The sequence below is a fragment of the Camelus bactrianus genome, chromosome 9, assembly GCF_048773025.1.
Source record: "Camelus bactrianus isolate YW-2024 breed Bactrian camel chromosome 9, ASM4877302v1, whole genome shotgun sequence".
Taxonomy (NCBI): Eukaryota; Metazoa; Chordata; class Mammalia; order Artiodactyla; family Camelidae; genus Camelus; species Camelus bactrianus.
In genome coordinates, this window is record NC_133547.1 from 45,573,990 (window position 1) to 45,594,977 (window position 20,988).

Below are 20,988 nucleotides of genomic sequence, written 5' to 3' on the forward strand. Positions count from 1 at the left end.
CAGGTAGAAACCACAGTCCACGTCCCCCTTCCCCTTGCCCAAAAAGAGCACCCTACCTCCCTCTCAGCATCCATCTTGTGTGTCTGTCAAATGTTGGTGACAATTCATATGCCGATTTCTCAAACAATCACTGTGGCTGGAGGTATGGTGTATCCTGCAGGCCAGGCCTCCATCTCAGGCCCACCCCTTTGACAAGGGGATTGGGGGTCACCCTTACCTGAGTCACAAGGAATGATCCCCCACAGAACATAGGGTCAGTAATGAAAGGAAAGACAAAAGGAATCCTCAGTAGACCAGAGGCACAGATATCCTCTGCAGAATTCTTGTTTTTCACTCAGCAGTGGCTCATAAACCCTGTCTTTTGCCTGGGGAGGGGGGAGAACCTCATACTTTGGATATATAAGGATTCCATGATGGTTTCTTTTTTGCATATTTCTCTTGCATTATTATGTACAGTCTTCACAAGATGTATGCAATTCCCAACAGACATGGTGTATCCTGGCCCCTGTTTCCACCCAATTAGCATAACAGCACTGTCATTTTTGATGCTTTGGGCTGCAATTTGCAGAAAGCTTTAATCAAAATGGCTTCCACAATGAGGAAAGTCCTTGCCCACACATGAGGAAGGGCAGCTCCAGGTTGACTGAGTCCTTGGCTCAGATTCTCTCTCTATGTCTCTCTCTGCCACCCTCAAGGTGTCAGCTCTGTCCTCTGTGCTCCTGTCCAGCTTCCAGGATGGCCACATGGTCCTGGGTACCGCACCCAGATGTGGCAACATCCTGCAGGAGGAAAGACTCTGGCTGCCCTGTATTTCATTTGCCAGAACTGTCACTTAGTTACCTGGCCTGAGCTGTGCAATAGTTGTGGCAATTGAAGTTTACATTTTAGTTCACTAGAATTTGATAAAAGCCCAAGAACTTCAGTTACACTAGCCATATTTCCATGATCAGAGGCTCTTCTATGGGACACCTCCCTAAACCAATCACTGGCAAGGAGAATACAATTACTGTGGTTGTCAGGTAAAACATCGATAATGGAGCCCGTCATTGATTCTTACTAAGTTCCAGTTTTGTGCCTTGACTTTGCAGGGGGCTGGAAATGCATGAAATGTGTGCTCTGGGCAGGGTGATGATAGACTCATATACAGACAACCACAATGACGAGTGGCTTTCATACATGCTAGAAGACGAGAACCAACCAAAGGGTTCTGGGTGTTTGGACAGATTGCTTCTGCCAGGGGACAACAGGCAAGGCCAGCCTGAGAGCATTTATGTGGCAGCAGTGCATAGGGTAGATTAGAGAGCTTACTTAAGAGGCTGTTGGCATAGTCCAGGCAAGCAGAAATGAAGGTTAAGAAAGACTGGAAAACAGGAGACACAGGTCGGATGCATTGCCTTAAGAGTCTGAGTTCCCATATGTGGAATCCAAAAAAAAAAAGAAGGAAAAAAAAGAAGACACTAATGAACTTATCTATAAAACAGAAACAGACTCACAGACATAGTAAACAATCTTATGGTTAGCAGGGGGGAAAGGGGATGGGAAGGGATAAATTGGGAATTCAAGATTTGCAAATATTAACTAGTATATATAAAATAGGTCAACAACAAGTGTGTTGTATCACACAGAGAATTATATTCAATATCTTGTAGGAACCTATAATGAAAAAGAATATGAAAACGAATATATGTACGTATATGAATGATTGAAACATGATGCTGTACACCAGAAATTGACACAAAGGAAACTGATTATACTTCAATTAAAAAAAAAAAAAAAGAACCTGAGTTCCATAGAAAGTTAAAAACCGGAGTGACTATAAAAAATCAGAATTTCAGAATATTTTAAAGAATTTTTTTTTTCCTTCAAGTTCATGTTGTAAAACAAACCATTAGGATAAACTGGAAAGGGACCACAGGACGAAAGACCTCCGTGTGGGATCCAAGCCCTCCTTGAGAAGTTTACCTACAATGAGGCTTTCTCCCTTTGGTCACCAGACTGCCTCCTGTATTAGTTGATGTTCATCGCGGTGTATGTTTGTTATGATGCAGTCGTCCAAATTGAGATTCAGATGTCATGTTTACATTGTAACAAGAGTGACAGGGTTTTAGTGATGCCATTTCAAGGGATGACTGGTTGCTTTTTCATGGGTGGCTTGACCCAGAAACAGTGGGCTGCCATGGACGGAAGATATGATGCCACCACGTTAGCACCAACTGATCTCTCTCCAGAGCAGCCCAAGGTAGCGGGACACCTCTTCTGGTATGTGCAACTGCAGTTGCTTCTGCTGGAAACTGCTGACGAAACTTTTGGCCCTCCCTTGACCAGGCCAGTTGGACTCCCTCCTTCTCAGTTTGCCCAGACAACACCCCCAGTCTCAACCTGGTAAGTATGTGCCACACCCAGTCCAGCTTGCTGAGAGCTGTAGCTCTTTCTCTTCCGTGAACTAGAGATCCCCCTTCACCATGAAGTCAATGAAGCTTAACCTTCAGATCCTCTCATTGGCATTGACCCCTTCCAAAGCCCTGGCAGGAGTCTCACGAGTGTGTTCACATGGTCTTAGGTTTTTGAAAAATTTGCAAAAGTAGTGCATTTTCATTGCAATGGATTAAGAATGCTGCTTCTTTTGCTCAGATTCCCATGCCATCACATATCTCTAGGTGGGGTAACACTGGAGGGACCCCAGGCATTTTTGGAATCCAGTAAAGGGGTAGATGAATGAAGGATAAGTTTAGTCTGGGTTTATGAGACGATGTTTGTGTGGGTCACAGTCACTTCCATATGTAGTTTTAGTACTGCCAGCTGTCCCAGAGAGGGATGACTTTCCCAAACATGCCTATCCGCCACTGTGCCAGCTCACCATCTTTGTTCTCACATACAGAGTCTGGGGTCACATGGAACTATGGACATGTCCTTTAGCCCCAGGTCCAGATATATAAAAAGAGTAGAGGAAAAATAAAGTTTGACATGTATTGATCCGGAGATAATATATGGAAATTCTTCCAAACATAAGGTATGGACTGTTAAGTGGATGATTCTGTTCTCACACCACCTAAATCAGACTAGAACTCCTCTCTTCTGTGATCAGGAAAATGCCTGACACCATACCGTATACAGTGACAAAGAAAATCAAATCCCTTGTGTTGTTATTTTTAATGGGCACTGTGAGAAATGGGATGCATGAGAATTTCTATAATCATAGGGTGTCCACTCCAAGCAGAACAACAAAAGCAAGTGTGTTCGAAATGGTTCATATGTGATAGAAACAAGAGACATTTATTCAAATTTGAATACAGTCATAAAAATGCATATGACACAAATAACGAGTTGGGAAGCTAAGAGAAAAAAGAATTTAGGTATCAAAAATAATTGTAAAAAATTGATTAACCATTCTGGGATCTTCCAAAAGGACAGAAATATCAAATTATCTTTTTCCTCCATTTAGGTGATGATATCACAAAACTGTTATCAAGTGAAGGGAATGAAACAGTTTACAAAGGATGTTTTTAAAAGAAAAACATTTTAAAGAAGTATGGTTAGTAAAAGGCACTAATAAGATTGATAACAAGAGTTAAAACTACTTTGTTATTTTTCTGGATTTATAATATTTGTGGTATCTATCAACTTAAAATTTGTTTTTATTGAGGTTTAGGTGATTTACAATGCTGTGTTAGTTTCTGGTATACAGCATGTTGATTCAGTTATACATATATATATATTCTTTTTCAGATTCTCTTTCATTATATGTTATTACAAGATACTGAATGCAGTTCCCTGTGCTACACAGTAGGACTGTGTTACCTGTTTTATATATAGTAGATTGTATCTGCTAATCTCAAACTCCTAATTTATCTCTCTCCCCAGTTTCCCCTTTGGTAACCATAGTTTGTTTTCTGCCTGTGAGTTTCTTTCTGTTTTGTAAATAAGTTCATTTGTATCATTTTTTTAGATTCCACATATAAGTGACATCATATGATATTTGTCTTTCTCTGTCTGACTTACTTCACTTAGTATGATAATCTCTAGGTCCATCCATGTTGCTGCAAGTGGCATTATTTTATTCTTTTTATGGCTGAGTAGTATTCCATTGTATATATACCACACCTTCTTTATCCATTCACCTGTCAATGGACATTTAGGTTGCTTCCATGTCTTGGCTATTGTAAATAGTGCTGCTATGAACACTGGGGTGCATGTATCTTTTCAAATTAGAGTTTTGTCCAGATACACGCCCAGAAGTGGGATTGCTGGATCATATGGTAAGAATATTTCCAGTTTGTTAAGGAATCTCCATGCTGTTTTCCATAATGGCTACACCAAACTACACTCCCACCCGCAGTGTAAGAGGGGTCCCTTTTCTTCACACCCTCTCTAGCTTTTATCATTTGTGGGCTTTTTAATAATGGCCATTGTGACCAGTGTGAGGTGATACCTCACTGTAGTTTTGATTTACATTTCTCTGATAATTAGCAATTTTGAGCATTTTTTCATGTGCTTATTGGCTGTCTGAATGTTTTCTTTGGAAAAATGTTTATTTAGGTCTTCTGCCCATTTTTCAATTGGGTTTTTCAACTTTAAAAATTTTAACTTATTGTGATCCTTCTGTCAATTTAAATAAACATTTATATTTGTAATAATTTTTTTACTCATAATTTTTATTTTTTTTCTGACAGAGGATCCCCTAAATCAAAAAAGCTTCAGGCTCCCCACAAAACCTGAATACATGGCAGGTCAAGGGAGAGAGTGAGGAGCAGTAAAAGTTACTTTTATTTTACTCCTAGCCGAGGAGTCTGTGTTGCTGTGTAAGTTTCCACTCGAAGAAAATGGAATTTGTTCCCTTGGAACTGAAAAATTAGCTGCAGCCAGGCCAACAAAGGAGGCAGCGTGGAATGACAACAGACACTTGATTCGGGTTTAATTTTTGGCTTTCCAGTAGACTGAGAGAGCTTGGACATGTTACTTATCCTTGGAAGTCAGTCTCATCTGTAAAATGACAGATTTGGCTTAGATGAGCTGCAAGTTCCTTTCCAATGCTATTTCTGATTTTAACAGCTAAGAGTTGCTAAGTCAGGGTGCTCCATGACTTGCCTTGGAGCACACAAAGAAATGGCTCGTTAATTTTTAATTTGTAAGTGACTGCTGCGAAGTTTGTGGAACCCGATCATTCTCATAAGTAGGTTATGTATCCCTCATATATTAATTGCATTGTTCAATTATTTAATACATCCTTTCTTCATAACAGGGCAAAGGGAAATGTTTGCACTGCCCCTTCTACTCTGCGTAAGTGGAATCCAAAGCAAGTAAGTTTTACTGTTAAACCTATACCACCACCTTTATTTCTATATACTTTTTTAAGCTATCCTTATATATGCAATCCTATTTTATCTCCACCAAATTTTTAGAGGGCATATGGAGCAGGGGTAATTATCTCTGATGGGTTTGGAAACTGAGATGGAAAAAAGCTAAATCACTTTCCTGTTAGTTGACTAGAGGCAGAAACAACTGGTGGGGGAGGGTATATAGCTCAGTGGTAGGGTGAATGCTTAGCATGCTTGAGGTCCTGGGTTCAATCCCCAGTACCTCCATTAATAAATAAATAAAACCTAATTACCTCCCCCCACAAAAAAAAAAATTAGAAAAAAAAAGAAACAACTGTGAAGGTCAATATGCAGTAATAAATGTCTGGGATGGAGTGGTGGACACTCTGGTTGCCGGTATACCAGATACTGGCATATTTTGGCCAAAAGCCCTCGGATTTCATGACAGTGAGAACGTGGGTGGTAACACAATGCCTATGCAATGCAAGGGCAATATTTCTGTTGGGGACAGATGTGGAATTCATTTTAAATATTAGAGGAAAGGCCGTTGAGACTAGCCAGTCCCTGAAGTTTAGTGGGACATTGTCCAGAAACCCCTGCCAGCCCCAGGGCACAGCTAAATGTGCTGGCCGAGCCACTAGCAACCGGCAGATAGCGCAGAGTCTGTAGAACAAGATAGCACGTCTGCACGCGGGGTGGCTGGCCTGCACCGGCTCCTTCTCCCCGACCTGTTCTCCACTGGGTGCCCGAGATTAGGCGGTTTATTCTGGGCAGCGTCGGAGAGGCCACACGAAGAGGACATAGGCACGTCCTGCAACTGTGCACCTCAGCACACGTGTACCTGTTCAGGGGCCTCTATTCAAATATTGATGGCCAGCAGCTTCGTCACCGAGGCTGCACAGCCACCCTTTCAGTGAAATAGGAGCTCCCTCTGAAGCAGGCTCGTGCAGACGAGAGCAGGGCGTCTGAGAAGTACCCCTATGGGAGCCCAGTCTGGGACAGATCCCGGGTGCGGGACAAGACCCTCTGAGATGAGTTTGGGATTGGTTGTCTTGCAATAGTTGCGGGCTATTTCCATGTATCCATACACATAAACCACAGAGACAGACGTCCTGAACACATTTTCGATGTGTAGGTGACACGGCACTGGACCCTGGGTCTGAGCCTATCAGTGAGCTGGCTGTGGACTGTCTGGGGTGTGTCCAGCCTGATTGTCCAATCGCCGTCCTCCATGACTACATCAGGCCACTAGAGACACTTGAAGTCACCAAATGCAATCAGAAGTTCAGCCCTTTTAGCCAAAATCAGATCCAAGTGTAAAGTGAGACTTGCAGTATCCGACTGGTGGTTCTGGCTTCTCAGAGTTTTTAACGGAGAACACATTTTGGTTTTATTAGCCACCCAAATGCTGCTTTGTAAGGATTCTTTCCACCTAACACTTAGTATCTCTGGTGAAATTGTTTTTGTGTGTGTTCCCTGTACATCTGTGTTATTTCCTGGCTTTTGTAAATCTATAGCTTCCAGAAATAAAGAAAGGGATGGAGTAGGAGAAGATAATTTATGCTTAATGAATGCCGTCTGGGACGGCAGGTCTGTACAATGTATATGTCTTTTATAGCTCCCTCCAACCTTAAGAGGTCAATATTAGAATCCCCATTTTACAGATGAATAAACTGAGGCTTTTTAAATGTTCTGCAGTTTGCCCAAGTTTACACAGGGAGTAGATTCTGGCCTGCTCAGCCACTGAGACCCATCCATCTCCAAAGTGCACATCTGTGAGCCATGTTTACAACAGCTAACAATTTATCAACTCTAGGGACTCTTTGGCCCTCAACAAATGAAATCCATCTGCATTTGTGAGTTGCTTAAAGGTTCACAAGTCTGATATTTCACCACAGGAAGGCAGACTCATAAAATATTTCATGTGGTAAAGCTGCTAATAAAGGCAGGACCCTAAGAACTTGCAGTTAATTATTTTTCTAACTGTTCCTCACTATTAGTGGACCTCGATCACTATTTCACTAGCAGCATAAAGAATCTGGGAATTTAAATCAAAAACTTGATTTTCAAAATGTTTAAAAAAAAATACTTGCTTTTCTCCTGGACTGTCAGATGATCTTAGTTTTGTCATTTAACTTTGCTGTGCTCTACATTCCTTCTCTGTAAAATGGGCACAATAAATTATGCTAACGGTGTAATGAGACTATATACCTGAAAGCTCTTTGAAAAGATTATGTGGGTGTCTTGGCTTCTGTCTAAGTAATATTAGCAAGGTGTGAAATAGAGGCAGACTTGGATAATCACAGCTGGTGTTCATTGCGTATTTACTGCGCACAGGCACTATGCTAAGTGCCTTAGGGTCATTTCATTTAATCCTCCCGACACTATGAGATGAATACTAGTATTATCCCCATTTTACAGAGCGGAAAAACAGGCACAGACAAGTAAGAAACTTTCTAAGTTACACAGGTAGAAAGTGGCAGAGTCAGGTGGGATTCCAACCCAGTTAGTTTCCTTCCAGAGCCCGTGCTGTTAAGCACTACGTTATACTGTCTCCCAATTATAACAAAACGACACTCGGGGCATTTGTATAAACAACTAGGTTAATTATCAGAGAGTAACCATTTGACCTACACGTTCTTGCCAGAAGATTCCAGTTAAACCTATCCCTGACTAGGCTAGCATCCTGGAAGACAGCCTCGTTAGTCTCCAGCGCCAACAGGTAAGGTCTCTGTTCTGGGGGTTCCTGATCAGTCTCACCTCTTTCTTCCCTTCAACCATAATCACCCTCTGGGCTTTCCCTCTGCTGATTCTCAGTGTCCTGTGGTATCTACCCACACTGTTTCTCCTGCCTGAGACGTCCTTCCAGATCCCAGGATTAGGCTGCCTGTCTGCCTTCCATTGACCCTTAAAGCTCCCTGAGCTGCCGTCTGTCCTGGCCAGGCCCCACCTAGTGAAATCCTTTACTTCTGCATCTATTTCCCTGTGACGTGCTTGTTGAGGGCTGCCCTGCTTTTTGGTCATCTTTGTATCTTTGGCACTGCATCCTGCCCACATTCAAATTTGTCCATGGCGAGTCTTTAAAAATTGTTAGACAATGGTACCTTGGATTGGATCCTGGAACGGGTGAAGGACATTAGAATGGAAAAACAGGCGGAATCCAAATAAAGCCTGTAGTTAGGTTAATAGTACTGCATCAGCTTTAATTTCCTAGTTTTGAAAAATGTAGCACTGTTGTATAAGATGTTTACATGAGAGGAAGCTGGGGAAGGTTACACGGGGACTCTCCAGACCATCTCTGCAACTCTTCTGTAGATCTAAAATTATTTCACAGTTTAAGAATCAATCTTTAGATGACTCAGCATTGTATTTAAGACCATCCTTTTGGAGTCAGACAGACCTGAGTTAAATCCTCACTAAACCATTTACTACATATACTGTGTGATCTCAGGCGAATCAAAGTCACATGGTCCCTCCGAACCCCATTGTTAAAGGGCCTGGGACTGTGGAAACAATACATGGTAGTTGGTTTTGAATGTTATATTCATAATATTTGAATAGCATATTCATAACACCTTTCATAATATTAACATATTATTATGACAATTTATCAAAAAAAATGGCCCAAGCTTTCTTTTTCAAACTTACTCCCGCTGCACAGCTCCCAATACCCCTACGCACCCTACGCTTAAGCCACAGACACTTGTCTGCTCCACAGGTGTGACCGGGTGTTCTGGCCACTGTCCCAGCTCAAGATTTATAACAAGGAATGAAACAGATAAAAATCTCCGCCACAAAGAGCTTACATTCTAGTGGAGAAAGACAGGCAATAAATTAGTAAAAGTTATAATGCTTCGGTTCTCAAAGTGAGTCCCAGACCAGCAACATCAGTATCACTAGGAACTCGTTAAAATGCTCGTTCTCGGGCCCCACCCCAGATCTCCTGAGTCCAAGGCCAGTTGTAGTTTCAACAAGTTCTCCAGGTGATTCTGGTTCGTTCTCTCATTTAAGAACCACTGATATGGTAGGTCAGTGATAAGCAGTGTTTTAGAGAAAACTTAAGCCGGAAATGGGGTGGTAGGCTACGGTAGGGAGAGGGGTAGGTTACAATTTTAAATAGGGTGGTGAAAAAAGCCTTACTCCAAAGGTGACATCTGCTCACAGACATAAAGGTGAGGGAGCAGGCCTCCAGGATATCCAGGGGGAGAGTGTTTTAGGCAGAAGGAATGGCAGGTGCAAAGGCACTGAGGCAGGAGCAGGCCTGGGGGCCTGTGCAAGGAACAGCAGGGAGGCCAGTGCAGCTGGCCTCAGGTGAACAAAGGGGAGAAAGTGGGAGGAGAAGTGGGAGAGTCATGGCACTCCAGCCTGCAGAGGGACTTGGAAGCCACTGCAAAGAGTTTGACATTTATATAGTGAACTGTGATTCTTTTAAAACATTCTGCCTTTTCCTATATAGTCTAGAGGCCCCTGCCACCCTCCAAACCCACCTAGCCAGCCCCTTCCCTTCCTTAGGCTTCCCCATCCCATGCTGTCAGAATGAGCCTCTCCCATCGCTAACTTCCACGGGCACTTCGGTTTATCCCAAGTTACAGTTTCCCTTGGCCTGTCTTTTGCCCTATTGAAGTGTGTCCACCTGAAGTGTAAACCTCATCTTTTTCATCCTTCATTCCCACTACCTATCAAAGTGTCTGTGCTTTGCAGTACTACAGAAACATTTACTGCATTTCTCTTTAGCCATCAGGATGGAAACCAACCTAATATTGGCACTCAGTAAGTATTACAAATGCTGCTGATAATTGTGCAGTTCCTTCTATCAGAGATCATAAGAAAAGGAGCTCATAGATTTATTCTCAAGCCACCAAAGCACTTTGGATGTAGCTGCGGCATTCACCCAGAATTGGACTAAAACTGGCGCAGTCACTCTTTCCAACTGCTTCCCTTTGTGTCTGATGGCCTGCCTACCTAGTTCTGTTTTGGCTCTGTCTCTGAGTGTTGCCAGAGATTTACATCAGTTTACTGCTAGCCTTGAACCAAAATGGACCAGGATGGGGGCAGCACCAAAGGAAAATGGGTGTTAGAATGAGCCAGAGCTCCAGCACCCACAGAGAGCGCCTCCTTCCTTTCTCCTTTTCTCTTTCTTTCTCTCCATCCTTCCTTCCTATTCTTCCTTCCTTTTTTATTTCTTTCTTTTGTTTTCTTTCTTTCTCTCTCTTTCCTTCTTTCTTTTTCTCTTTCTTTCTCCTTTCCTTCCTTCCTTCCTTTCCTTCCTTCCCTTCCTTTCTTTCTATCTTGCTTTCTTGCTCTCTTGCTCTCTTTCCCTTCCTTCCTGCCCTTCTTTTTCTTTCTTTTTCCCCCTCTCTTTGTTTAAAAATCATGAATCCTTTTAGTATCTGTTGAAGCCTATGGGCTGTTTCCAGCTATGAAGTTTTCTAATGCATAAAATAAAATATATAAGACTAGAGAGGAAACATTTTTACTGAACTATAATTGAAATTGTGTTAAAAGCTATCAGGATATTTAAAAATTAATTCATTGCCGTAATATTTTCACCTCTTTATTAGTACATTAAATAATAAGGTCTAGAGGCAAGTTCAGTCAGTGCCAACATTTTGACATAATGATGAGCATGGAAGATATTTGAGATAGTCACAACTGTAACATGATATGAAATGATCTGAAATTCCTGTTACTGACATAGTACAGGTACTGCTATCACTCCAGTGGGTTGTGACTTACATTCATGACTGAATGAGATGCCAAAGTCTAATATGACTCTGACTCTAATTGATAGAGTTTAGTGGGAGGAAAGTTTTTTTGCCATCCTATTTTATTCTGTATACTGTGCAAAGACCCCTTCATTGACCCAGAATACAAGCTGGGATAAATTACTTTAGTTCTCTAAATGTCAGTATCCCTATCTATAAAGTAATACTTAAAAGATGACAGTTGTTGTTATTATTATTATTATTATTATTATTATTATTATTATTATTATTATCATTATTATTATCATTATTATTTTAGCTACAGTGATAGGAGTTAAAGACTTCTCATAAATACTCTAGAATATACTCTGGGTCACTTCCTGGGCACAACCAGAGTCAGCTCTATAAGCTGATCCATTTGGCAGTCATCTTTTTAAGCTGAGGATTTCTATTCTCAAAATCTCTCTTATTGGCCTGAAGTGTCACCCTTAGAGAAGCACACATGCCTTGGGGCTGAGAGACTTTCAACTTCAAGAGACTCCTAACCAAGAGTAAGTACTGATGAACTGTCACCCTGAACGCCAGCCATGCCCGCCTACAGTCTCAAGTTAGGGAGTGGGACGTGGTCTAGCCCAGCAGCAGAGGTGGATGGCTGAAAAAAAACAAAGGTGATACATTCTCGGGGCAATCTGTCCCCAATTCACTCTATTTCTAGAGGACTCTTTACAAAGACCAAATTTTTGCCAAGTAAGATCATGTTTAGTCTTCAGCCATGGTCTTAAGGGGGATTTTCCCGAAACTCAGCGCTGTGTTTAATTATACCTTGCATGTGCCTGTATAAGCCTGTATTCTAATTCATTTCCCAGTTAATTTCCATCATAAAATCGTATTTTAACTCTTAGTGACATTAAATTAATTTTCAAGCACTTGAGAGAAAGGAGCCAGCCCCTCGGGAATTGCTCTCTTGATGGGCTCTGCCATTTCTTCAAGCTCTGCTGTGCTTCCCAAGTGTGGGTGTGTGTCAGAATTATCTGAAGAATCCATTAACACCCAGGCTGCTGAGCCCCACCCCCAGAGAGCCCGATCAATAGGCCAAGGGTGGAGCCTGAGAATTGGCACTTCTCAATTGCCCCCAGGTTTCTTTGTTTCTATGAGCTCAGAATTAGTTTATTACTTAACCAGAGGCATAATATCATCTTTACAGGACTACTGAAAGGATTAGAAAAAGATAAGATAGGTGAATATTCTCAAGATACTAAACCCCTAACAGAAATTTAGTAACTATTCATTCCCATGATGGGGCATTGTTGTGGAGAGAAGGACTTACAGAAATGATGCCAGAGCAGTGTTTCTTTGTCCCCACCACCCAATTATAAAGGACACTTAAATGTGCTTACACATATTTAAGAAATCAATAATCTAAGTTATAAATAATAAGTAGTTCATTTGTATCTTTTCTTTTTTAAGATTTCACATATAAGTGATATCATATGGCATTTTTCTTTCTCTTTCTGGCTTACTTCACTTAGAATGACAAGCAGTCTCTTTTTTTTTTTTCCTATTTTCCTTTTTCTTTTTTTTTTAATTGACATGTAGTTGATTCACAATGTTAGTTTCAGGTATACAGCAAAGTTATTCAGTTATACATCTACATACATACATATATACACATATATTTTCAGATTCTTTTCCATTATGGCTAATTACAAAAAATTGAATATAGCTCCCTGTGCTATACAGTAGATCCTTGTTGTTTATCTATTTTATATGTAATAATGTGTGTCTGTTAATCCCCAACCTCTATAGTTTACTATTTTCTTTTTTTAATTTTAATTTTAATTAATTAATTTATTTCCCCAACAGAGGCACTGGGGATTGAACCCAGGACCTCGTGCATGCCAAGCACATGCTTTACCACTGAGCTCTACCCCACCTCACTAGAGCAGTCTTGAAGAAACAAGAGAAATTAGCCAGGGAAGAAGGGAGTGAGGGATGTTTCTGGCATAAAAAATAGTGTGCAAAGGTGGGGGAGCATGAAAAAACCCATAGCTAACTCAGAAAGCTGCCAGAAGTAACATTTGGGTAAAGCAAGTTCATGGGTCATATATACATATACAGGGACCAAGGGCATCCTCTGCTATTCTTAAGAGTTTCAACTCTCTTCTGAAGGAGATAGAAAACCATTGAGGTTGTTTATAGCAGGCAGTGATGTGAAGTAGGGACTGCAAAGGGGAGGAGTGGGAACAGGTCGGGGCTGATGGCTAAGTTTCTCTCTTGAGTTTATAAGTAGGTGATGGTGATGCAACCCACCGGAAGTACTACAGAAGAAAGAGCCGGCTGGGAGACTATCACGAGCTACATTTTGGATGTTAAATTTAAGGTAACTATAAGACACCCACATGGGCACACTAAGGGATAGTGAGATATGTGAATCTAGATATTTCAAAGAAATCTTGAAATATAGCTTTAGAAGACCTCTGCCCTTAGGTGGAAATTAGATCCACAGGAATGGATGAGATAGCTCAAGGGGTGTGTAGCATGAGAGAAGCCCTGAGGACTGAATTCAGGGGAACAGCCCTGTTTACGAGCAATCTCTAATGGAGCTTAAGTCAACGTTAATGCCAGTCAGCAGAACCTGTTTCCTAGTCTTATATTATCTGTATACAAGCAAACTCTGGTTTAAATGGACACTGAGGTCAGCCTTGATCATTGGTACCCACAACATCCAATACAACATTTAGCAGTAGAAGTAATGCAAGGAAACATCACCACCACGGTCCGTAGGGACCATGCATGGAGTCAGAAGGGAAGGCATGGGCTGATAATAACAGCAGGTGAATGTGATCGTCACCAGCACTGCCCACTCCTCATTATCCAGGTGCCACAGTCCCTAGAGTAGCGAGTCCAGGAACAACTGTCCCAATTGGTCATCCTCTAGAGATGGGTCTCTTCCCCAGTTAGTGAGACCCCTGGATTTGTCAAAACTCAGACATCACCTGCTGGGAGACGGACATTGTGAACTGAGTCGTCACAAAAATAAATATTTCCTTTCCTCTTCCTTAAGATAAACAAGACCCACATGAACCCTATTTCATGCAGCCAGAACTCTCCTGCCAGGTTTGGTCAAACCACCACAAACCAGCAGGATCCCGCATCAACCCAGCCCTGTGTACTCGCCTTTCCTGCCACAGGCTTCTGAACAGTCTGACCTACGGGGAACAAACGCAAAAGCCTGCCCCGCCAGCCCAGGTAGGAGGAAGGTTAAGGAAAGTGGGCTAGAAGGGAGCCTGGGCTCTCTTTGGGTAAGAACAAACAGCAGAGGACCAACTGGAAAAGTTCCCGGGCAGAAGGAAAGGCTCTCTTATGTAGGAGGTCTACAATTAGACCACAGTTCAAAGGTATCCGTGTGTATCCTCAGCTCCCCTTAAAAAAATTCACTGCTTACAAAAATCTAAACCTATCAGATAAATTGGGACAATTTCAAGTATCTTTTCCTCTGTCTTTTGCTTAAGAGTGACTTTAAGTAGGAGTTCATGCTCTCTCGTTTTAGGGAATACATTATGCAAAAAAATGAGGCACACCTGCATGGGGGCCCAGCTCTCCTCCAATAATTAAGGAACCTCGTCATCCTCAAAGATGTTTTCTTGGAGGAAGGGGACCTGTGGCCTCACTCCCGAAAGAACGGAACTCCATCTTGATTTCACAGTGTTGGGCCAGAGGTGTGGAAGTTCGGGAAGGGGACTGAGGCTTTGATAGGATTGTCACAGGCTAGGAAAACACAGGAAATGTTTAGTCGGGAGGAACGAAAACACAGTGTACGGATGGAAATCTGATCTCTGTAGGCCTATCTTTATTACAGCTGGGGTGGGGAGAAGCAAATCTAAAACCAGCAGACTGTTAAAAGAGAGCTGTAATGGGGCAAAAAGCCTCCCTTGAGACGGAACCCTCCTGTCCTGCATTCAGTAAACACCTGCGCCGGCCAGGAGCCGAGGCATTCGGGCTCTTAACTACCTTGGGCTGGAACATACCCTTCTCACAGGCTGCACCTGTGAACTTTCTGGAGGGCTTTGTTGCAGTTTGTGATGACTCCCAGGAATGTTAAGGCTTTAGCTCTGGGTCTAAAGAGACCATGTCCCATAGCAGCGTCCCATAACAAAAGAGAAGATAGGGGAAAGCCACAAAGGGCCTGGATCCAGAGAGGAGAGCAGGAGTGGGTGGGTGGGGGCTTAAGGGGAGTCCAGGGCCCACGTTCATTTCTGAACTTCCCTCTGAAGCTTCCCGCGTGGGCATGACCACCTGTTTGCCATCAAAGGCTGAAATTCAAGCAAGAAAGGCTTCTTTGCCGTGTTATTTTGTCAAGTAAATCTGTCTACCCAGAGGAGAGGTGCTCTGACAAGTCCCTGTATTACCTGCGATGGAGGCGGACAGGAGCTGCTCTCCCCAGGACCAGATGCCGATTCGATCCTGATTAGCTGAATTAGGTAAGACATTCACTTTGGTGGGACTGGAATGGTTTGTTTTGTTTGATTATTTGCATGCACAGGATATTTCCCCAAAGAACTCCTACCCTGGCCACCAGATCCAAGCCCAGCGGCTCAGACCGCATCAGGGGCCAGCGATTCTGGTTCCCTTGCTTGCTCCCCTCCTCTGGCCCCTTCTGAGGCCTCCTTGCCATCTCTCAGGACCCCCACACTCCTCCGCACTCAGTTGGGAGACACTGAATTGACCAATATCACTGCGCGTCGTCTTGGATTCCCTGGAATGATCAGGCTCAGTGCGCAGAGGGGCTCAGTTTGCAGCAGAGCCTCGCACATTTTAGCTGAATTGTCAGAGCAGGCCTCCGGCTCCACGGTGCCTTGGAAGGCCTCTGAGAACCTTCCCTTCAGTAAGCTGGCAGCTCCCACACCAGGGGCTATGGGTGGTATCTCGTCGCTACACTGTTCAAGCCCCAAATCAGTAAGAGCCTTCTTGGACTTCCTCTAATATTCATTGTCAGCACGTATGAATAACGCCTAAATTACATAATTACACTGCTGAGCTAAATTAATCTTCTCTAGAATGAGTGTATCCTTAATACTTACATCAAAAACTAATGAATGCGTTCTTTTTTAATTGAAGTATAGTCAGTTTACAATGTTGCGTCAGTCTCTGATGTACAGTGTAATATTTCAACCATACATATACATACATATACATACATATATTCCTTTTCATTAGTTACTACATGAATGCATTCCGATTTGGGAAAAAGAGAAAAGGGTTGCCTTATTTCCAAGCATCTTGTGTCAACAACCCATTTTAGTTTCTGTAATTACTACTCCTGAATAATTTAAAGGCAAGGTCACACATGTCACTGAAGAAACCTACAATTAATGTCTAAGCATCGGCATTAGATTCTCTAAATTGACTCAGATTGTTCTTAAAAGGGTGGTAGGGAAGAGAGAGCGTGACCTAATTTTTTTTTTTTTAGAAGAAACAGCCTGCTGTGTTTTCATAATTTTTGTTGATGAGGAGATAAGCACAAATTTCAGATAAACTCACTGATTAAATGACACAGCCATTTTATAGCTGGATATTGCCAAGGTTTTGAAAAAGTTGCAGTGACACGATCTACCTGGTAGATAACAGAAGGAATGTCAGACGTTATCAGACCCTACAACCGCGTTCTTCCTACCCATAAGGAAACTGAAGTCCAGGTGGATAAGAAAACATTTTTCGTATCATCAGCCTAGCTAGGAGGCAGACACAAACAAGAACCTCCGTGTTCGTGGCTCTAAATGCAGTGGTCTCATGTAGTAACATAACAGCAAGGCAGGCAGTAGACATCTCTCAGGTCTGCTGCTTTGCTTCCGGCGCAATTCAGATAGCATTCATCAGACACATTATCTGCAGCTAACAGGGAAAGCCCGCATGGGTTTGTATCCTGCACACATTTGTTATAAAAGGAATGATCCTTAGACTTTCAGATATCTCCCTCATCTCTTGGGCCTCTGTGGACCAGCTGGATCAGAGTACTTCTGAAAAGTCGAAGAGAATGGAAGGCAGGACAGAACACAGGGGTTGGACTGTGACGGGAAGGAGGCAGTGTGGTGTAGCCCGGGGGTTCTTAACCCCAGATGCACGAGAATCACTCAGAGAGACGTTTTAAAGTACCAGTGCTGGGCTACACCTCCAGAGATTCTGATCTCTTTGATCTGGCCTGGGGTCCAGATACCGGCATTTCCCCAAGGCTCCTTTGATGGTGTGTGTGTGTGTGTGTGTGTGTGTGTGTGTGTGTGTGTGTGTGTGTGTGTGTGTGTGTGTGTGTGTAGACAGGTCTGAGACCCACTGCGGAGCAAAGTCTTGCTGTTGGACAGAGCTGGGCTAAAAACCCTTGATCCTGAAACACATACCTATTTTCTCTTGAGTTTCCCTCATATATTTAAAAAGAAAGAAGGAAAGAAAAATCCTATCCCACTGAGTAGCTATAAGCATTAGATGAGTATATAAAACTTACTAGTTTCTCAGTAAATTTGACTCTCCTTTCTCCATTTAAATGGCAATAGCGAAGAAGTAGCCCCAAGGCAACCAGCAAAAGAGAACAGGAACGAGGGTAACTCGAGGGGCCTGACCCTGTGAAAGGTGCTTGGAACAGGATCAGTATATGTGAATTCTTCTCTGCCTTCTGCTTGCTCCTTTTTTTTTTTTTTTTTTCCTGAAATAAATATCAATGTAAATCAATGGCTGGGCACACTTAATCCCCCAGGATGCGGTCTGTCCACTCAATGATTTGCATTACTTGGCTCAGGTTGGGCAGCTTCCCTGGACCTTCCAGTTTGTATAGGTTTTCTGCTGCTCATTGTTAAGCCATCAGGGGAATCTTTTTAGGAGCTAAAGTGAAGGCAGAAGGAGACTGGCTCAGGGCTCTTCTCTCTGTCAGACGCACTTTGTGCCTCTTCTAATTGCAGGAGGCGATTCTCTGCCAACTCAGCCCTTGTAAGACATCTCAGTGAGTGTGCAGATAATTCAGCATGGCCCTTCCCAGGGGCATCAGGCACCACTTCCATTCTCGGAACACACAGCATATGGAAAATTCTGGTGCCACAGGAGGCAAGGCATGGAGCTAGAATACGTAAATTACAATGATCAATGCCTTTGAATCTTGGAGCCACCCTAGTGACAAAAGCAAATATTATTCTCCAGGCTTGGTTTTTCTTTATTCCATGTGTACTTGAAAAGCTGCAGGAGGTAAAAAGAAAAAACAAAAAAAGAAAGCAAAACAAAAAACCCAGGGCTCTTGCATCCTGGACCCTTGATTTCCGCTGGCCACCCTGCCCCAGACCACTGTTTGGCGTCAGCCCATGTCCAGTGATGGCATAGTGGGGGCCCCCTCCAGGCAAGAAAGCCACCTCTTGTGTCTTCTTCTTGGACCTGCCCTTGAGTGGGGCTCCTCCCCAAGCCCTGGCCAGCCCTCTGGTTTGGGGTTCTTTTCCATTACCCACACCTTTTGGTACCCACCTTTTCCCCACCCGGTGACTGGGTTTCCCAGTGTTCCGGCTGCAGAAATCTACCTCAAGCAGGAAGCTTTGTCCCCCAGACATGGTAGTCCAGCTCAGGGAGGTGGGGGGAGGCTGGCAGAAGCATGGTGTGTGGAGGCGGTGGTGGGTTTTGCTGCAGCCCCTTGCTAAGGAACTGCCAGTCGGCCATCCAGCTGCCTCCTCCTGCCGTCTCCCTTGTTGGGTGACCCTCTGCCATTGTAGTCTAGAACATTTCAATGGGCAAGATGGCACCAGGTACTTTCCCAGGGGTTCCTGGCCCATCTCCTTCCTTGCACCCAGCATTCCTGGGCCCTTTCTCCTGCAGTCATTGAGCACGTCAGCCATTCAAGCGTGGAGCTATTTTTACTAGAGTGTGAAGGATTCTCAGGACACAAACTAAATTTAGCAGAGGGTAAAGTTCACATTACATGATCAGTGGGGCACAGGGTTAAATCATTAAATAGCCTGTTTTTCGGTCTTCCTGGTTCACTCCTCTACAAATGGGCTTTTCCAGTGCTAACCCTTCCCCTATCAGTTCAGCCTACAGGGACTTCAAGGCCTTTGTTTCCTGAAAGAAAGGGGATTCTTTTCTTTTTAGGCCTCAGGTCCCTCCTCCACCTCAGATGGGGATTTTCTTATGCTCAGCAGAACCTCTAATTGAGCAGATATCTATAAGGAAATGTTTAACGGAAGCTTTTCAGGGTTGAAAAATCGCCTAGAAATGCTTAAGAATGCAAACTACCCACCCAGTGGCTCAAATTGACACTCACTGACAACGGGTAGTTGACTTTTCAGGCCAAAGTACTAAGAAGGGGTTCCATTTGAGGGTGCTTAAGTCAGCATGAGAGTGGAGAGGAGAGCGCTAAGAGCTAGCTCATCGCAGGAGAGGAACAGGAGAGTAGGTCCAGGACTAGGTGTGTAACATGACAGGAGGCCCAGCCGGTCCTTCAGCCGCAGGAAGTGCTGCGTCCAGGCAGCCGGCGCTGCCAGCCCTGCGCAGGAAGTGCCCCCACTGGAGTCACCTCGCTCAGGGTGACAGCCCTGCCTGGGGTGGCCTACATCCAGTGACTGGTCCGGGTTGGATACAAAGGCCCGGCCCCTTCACCTCGACTCCGGACAACCCCAGAGTAGCATCCTTGCTTCGGAGCTCTGGGGGGTCAACAGCATTTCGTGGAGACTGCTTCAACGCCTGGCTTCCCCTCTGCCTCTTGCACAGGTAGAAATCTCCAGAGCCCTTCCTAATGCAGTTCTGATGGATGTCCATCTCGGCCATCAATTCCCGGGGCACCCAACCTGCGACAGTGACCAGAAAAACCTAGTAACGAGTCTTCAACTATGGGACATCCTCACGATAAATGCTGTTGGATTGCCCCGTGTGGCTACATCGCTACAAACGTGCTGTCAGCAGACCCGGCAGCATCAGTGTCCCAGGTGAGGGGCAAGATCTCAATCCCCATCCCAGACTGACAAAGTCAGCGTCTCTATTTTAACACGATCCTCAGATGACTTATATGTATATTAATGTTTGGCGAGCACTGGCCAACATGGTAATCGGATGAGAAGTGATCCAGCAGGGGCGTTTCCTGGTAGCACAGAAGTCTCCTGACCCAACGAGAGTCACCTGTTTTTAGTTCAGAAGCTGTTTTTCCTATGAAAAGGAGTTAAACCCACTACTATGCCACAGTCCAATCACCAACGAAAGGGCAGAAAACAAAGGCAGTCAGCCCACAAACTGCTCAAGCTGGGAAACCAAGCTACAACATTAAGTAAACAAGGAAAAAGCAGGTATGTAAAGTAAGCACCAGGCTTTCTAAGAGTGCAGAGCAAAGGTGAAACACTTCCTTGCAATTCGACAGATGAACTTGGAACACAAGCAGTGACTTCGAACTTTCCCAAAAGACCACAAGGAAACTAGTATGAGAAAACCACCTCGTGGGCAGGCACACGCACACAGCTGGGCAAGGGGATGAATTCACACGCATTCTCTCGGCCACACCATCTGAAGAGTTCCACCGCGTCTCCAGTGAGAAGGAGCTAGTTTATATTAGAATGCAATAGTTTGTTGTAGGGAACATGCCAAAATGTTAAGATATAGTGAAATTCTTCCCTGGTTCTTGTTTCACTGGGAGGATTCCATCATTCTCAACTGATCCTTTTGTGCATCTGAAGCACAGACTAAAACACTACACTAAACTGTCTCTCTGGACTTCTTGAAGGATGGCTGTCTAGACTGAGTTTGACCTCTATATGTCTTCCAATAAAAGCCCTAGAACACAGAGTAGGTGAGAACAGGTTAAGTGTTGTCCTAAAGAATGTTGCTTCACTGTGGTTGATTTATGTCTGGCTGTGGTCTGTTCTCAGTGAAGCAGGGAAAAGGGGAGATGTCAGGTGACCGGAACCCCTGAGGGGAAATGTCAGTGTCTGCAGATGTCAAGGGAAGAGGCAGAGGAT

The 20,988-nt window shown here is 43.7% G+C and overlaps 1 protein-coding gene across 7 annotated transcripts in view; it reads left to right on the forward strand.

Moving 5' to 3' along the window:
- MAB21L3 (mab-21 like 3) overlaps window positions 1-20,988 on the forward strand; it is a 261,064-nt gene that overhangs the window by 203,673 nt on the left and 36,403 nt on the right. For 5 of the 7 annotated variants that reach the window (XM_074370258.1, XM_074370261.1, XM_074370262.1 and 2 more), the window contains exons 11-15: window positions 2,162-2,382; window positions 5,240-5,297; window positions 13,300-13,400; window positions 14,085-14,269; window positions 15,295-15,501. The gene's annotated coding sequence lies outside the window, so the exon portion shown is untranslated. Of the gene's footprint in view, window positions 1-2,161; window positions 2,383-5,239; window positions 5,298-13,299; window positions 13,401-14,084; window positions 14,270-15,294; window positions 15,502-19,757; window positions 19,969-20,988 lie in introns of all 7 variants that reach the window. The other 2 variants (XM_074370260.1, XM_074370259.1) reach the window with 2 other exon arrangements.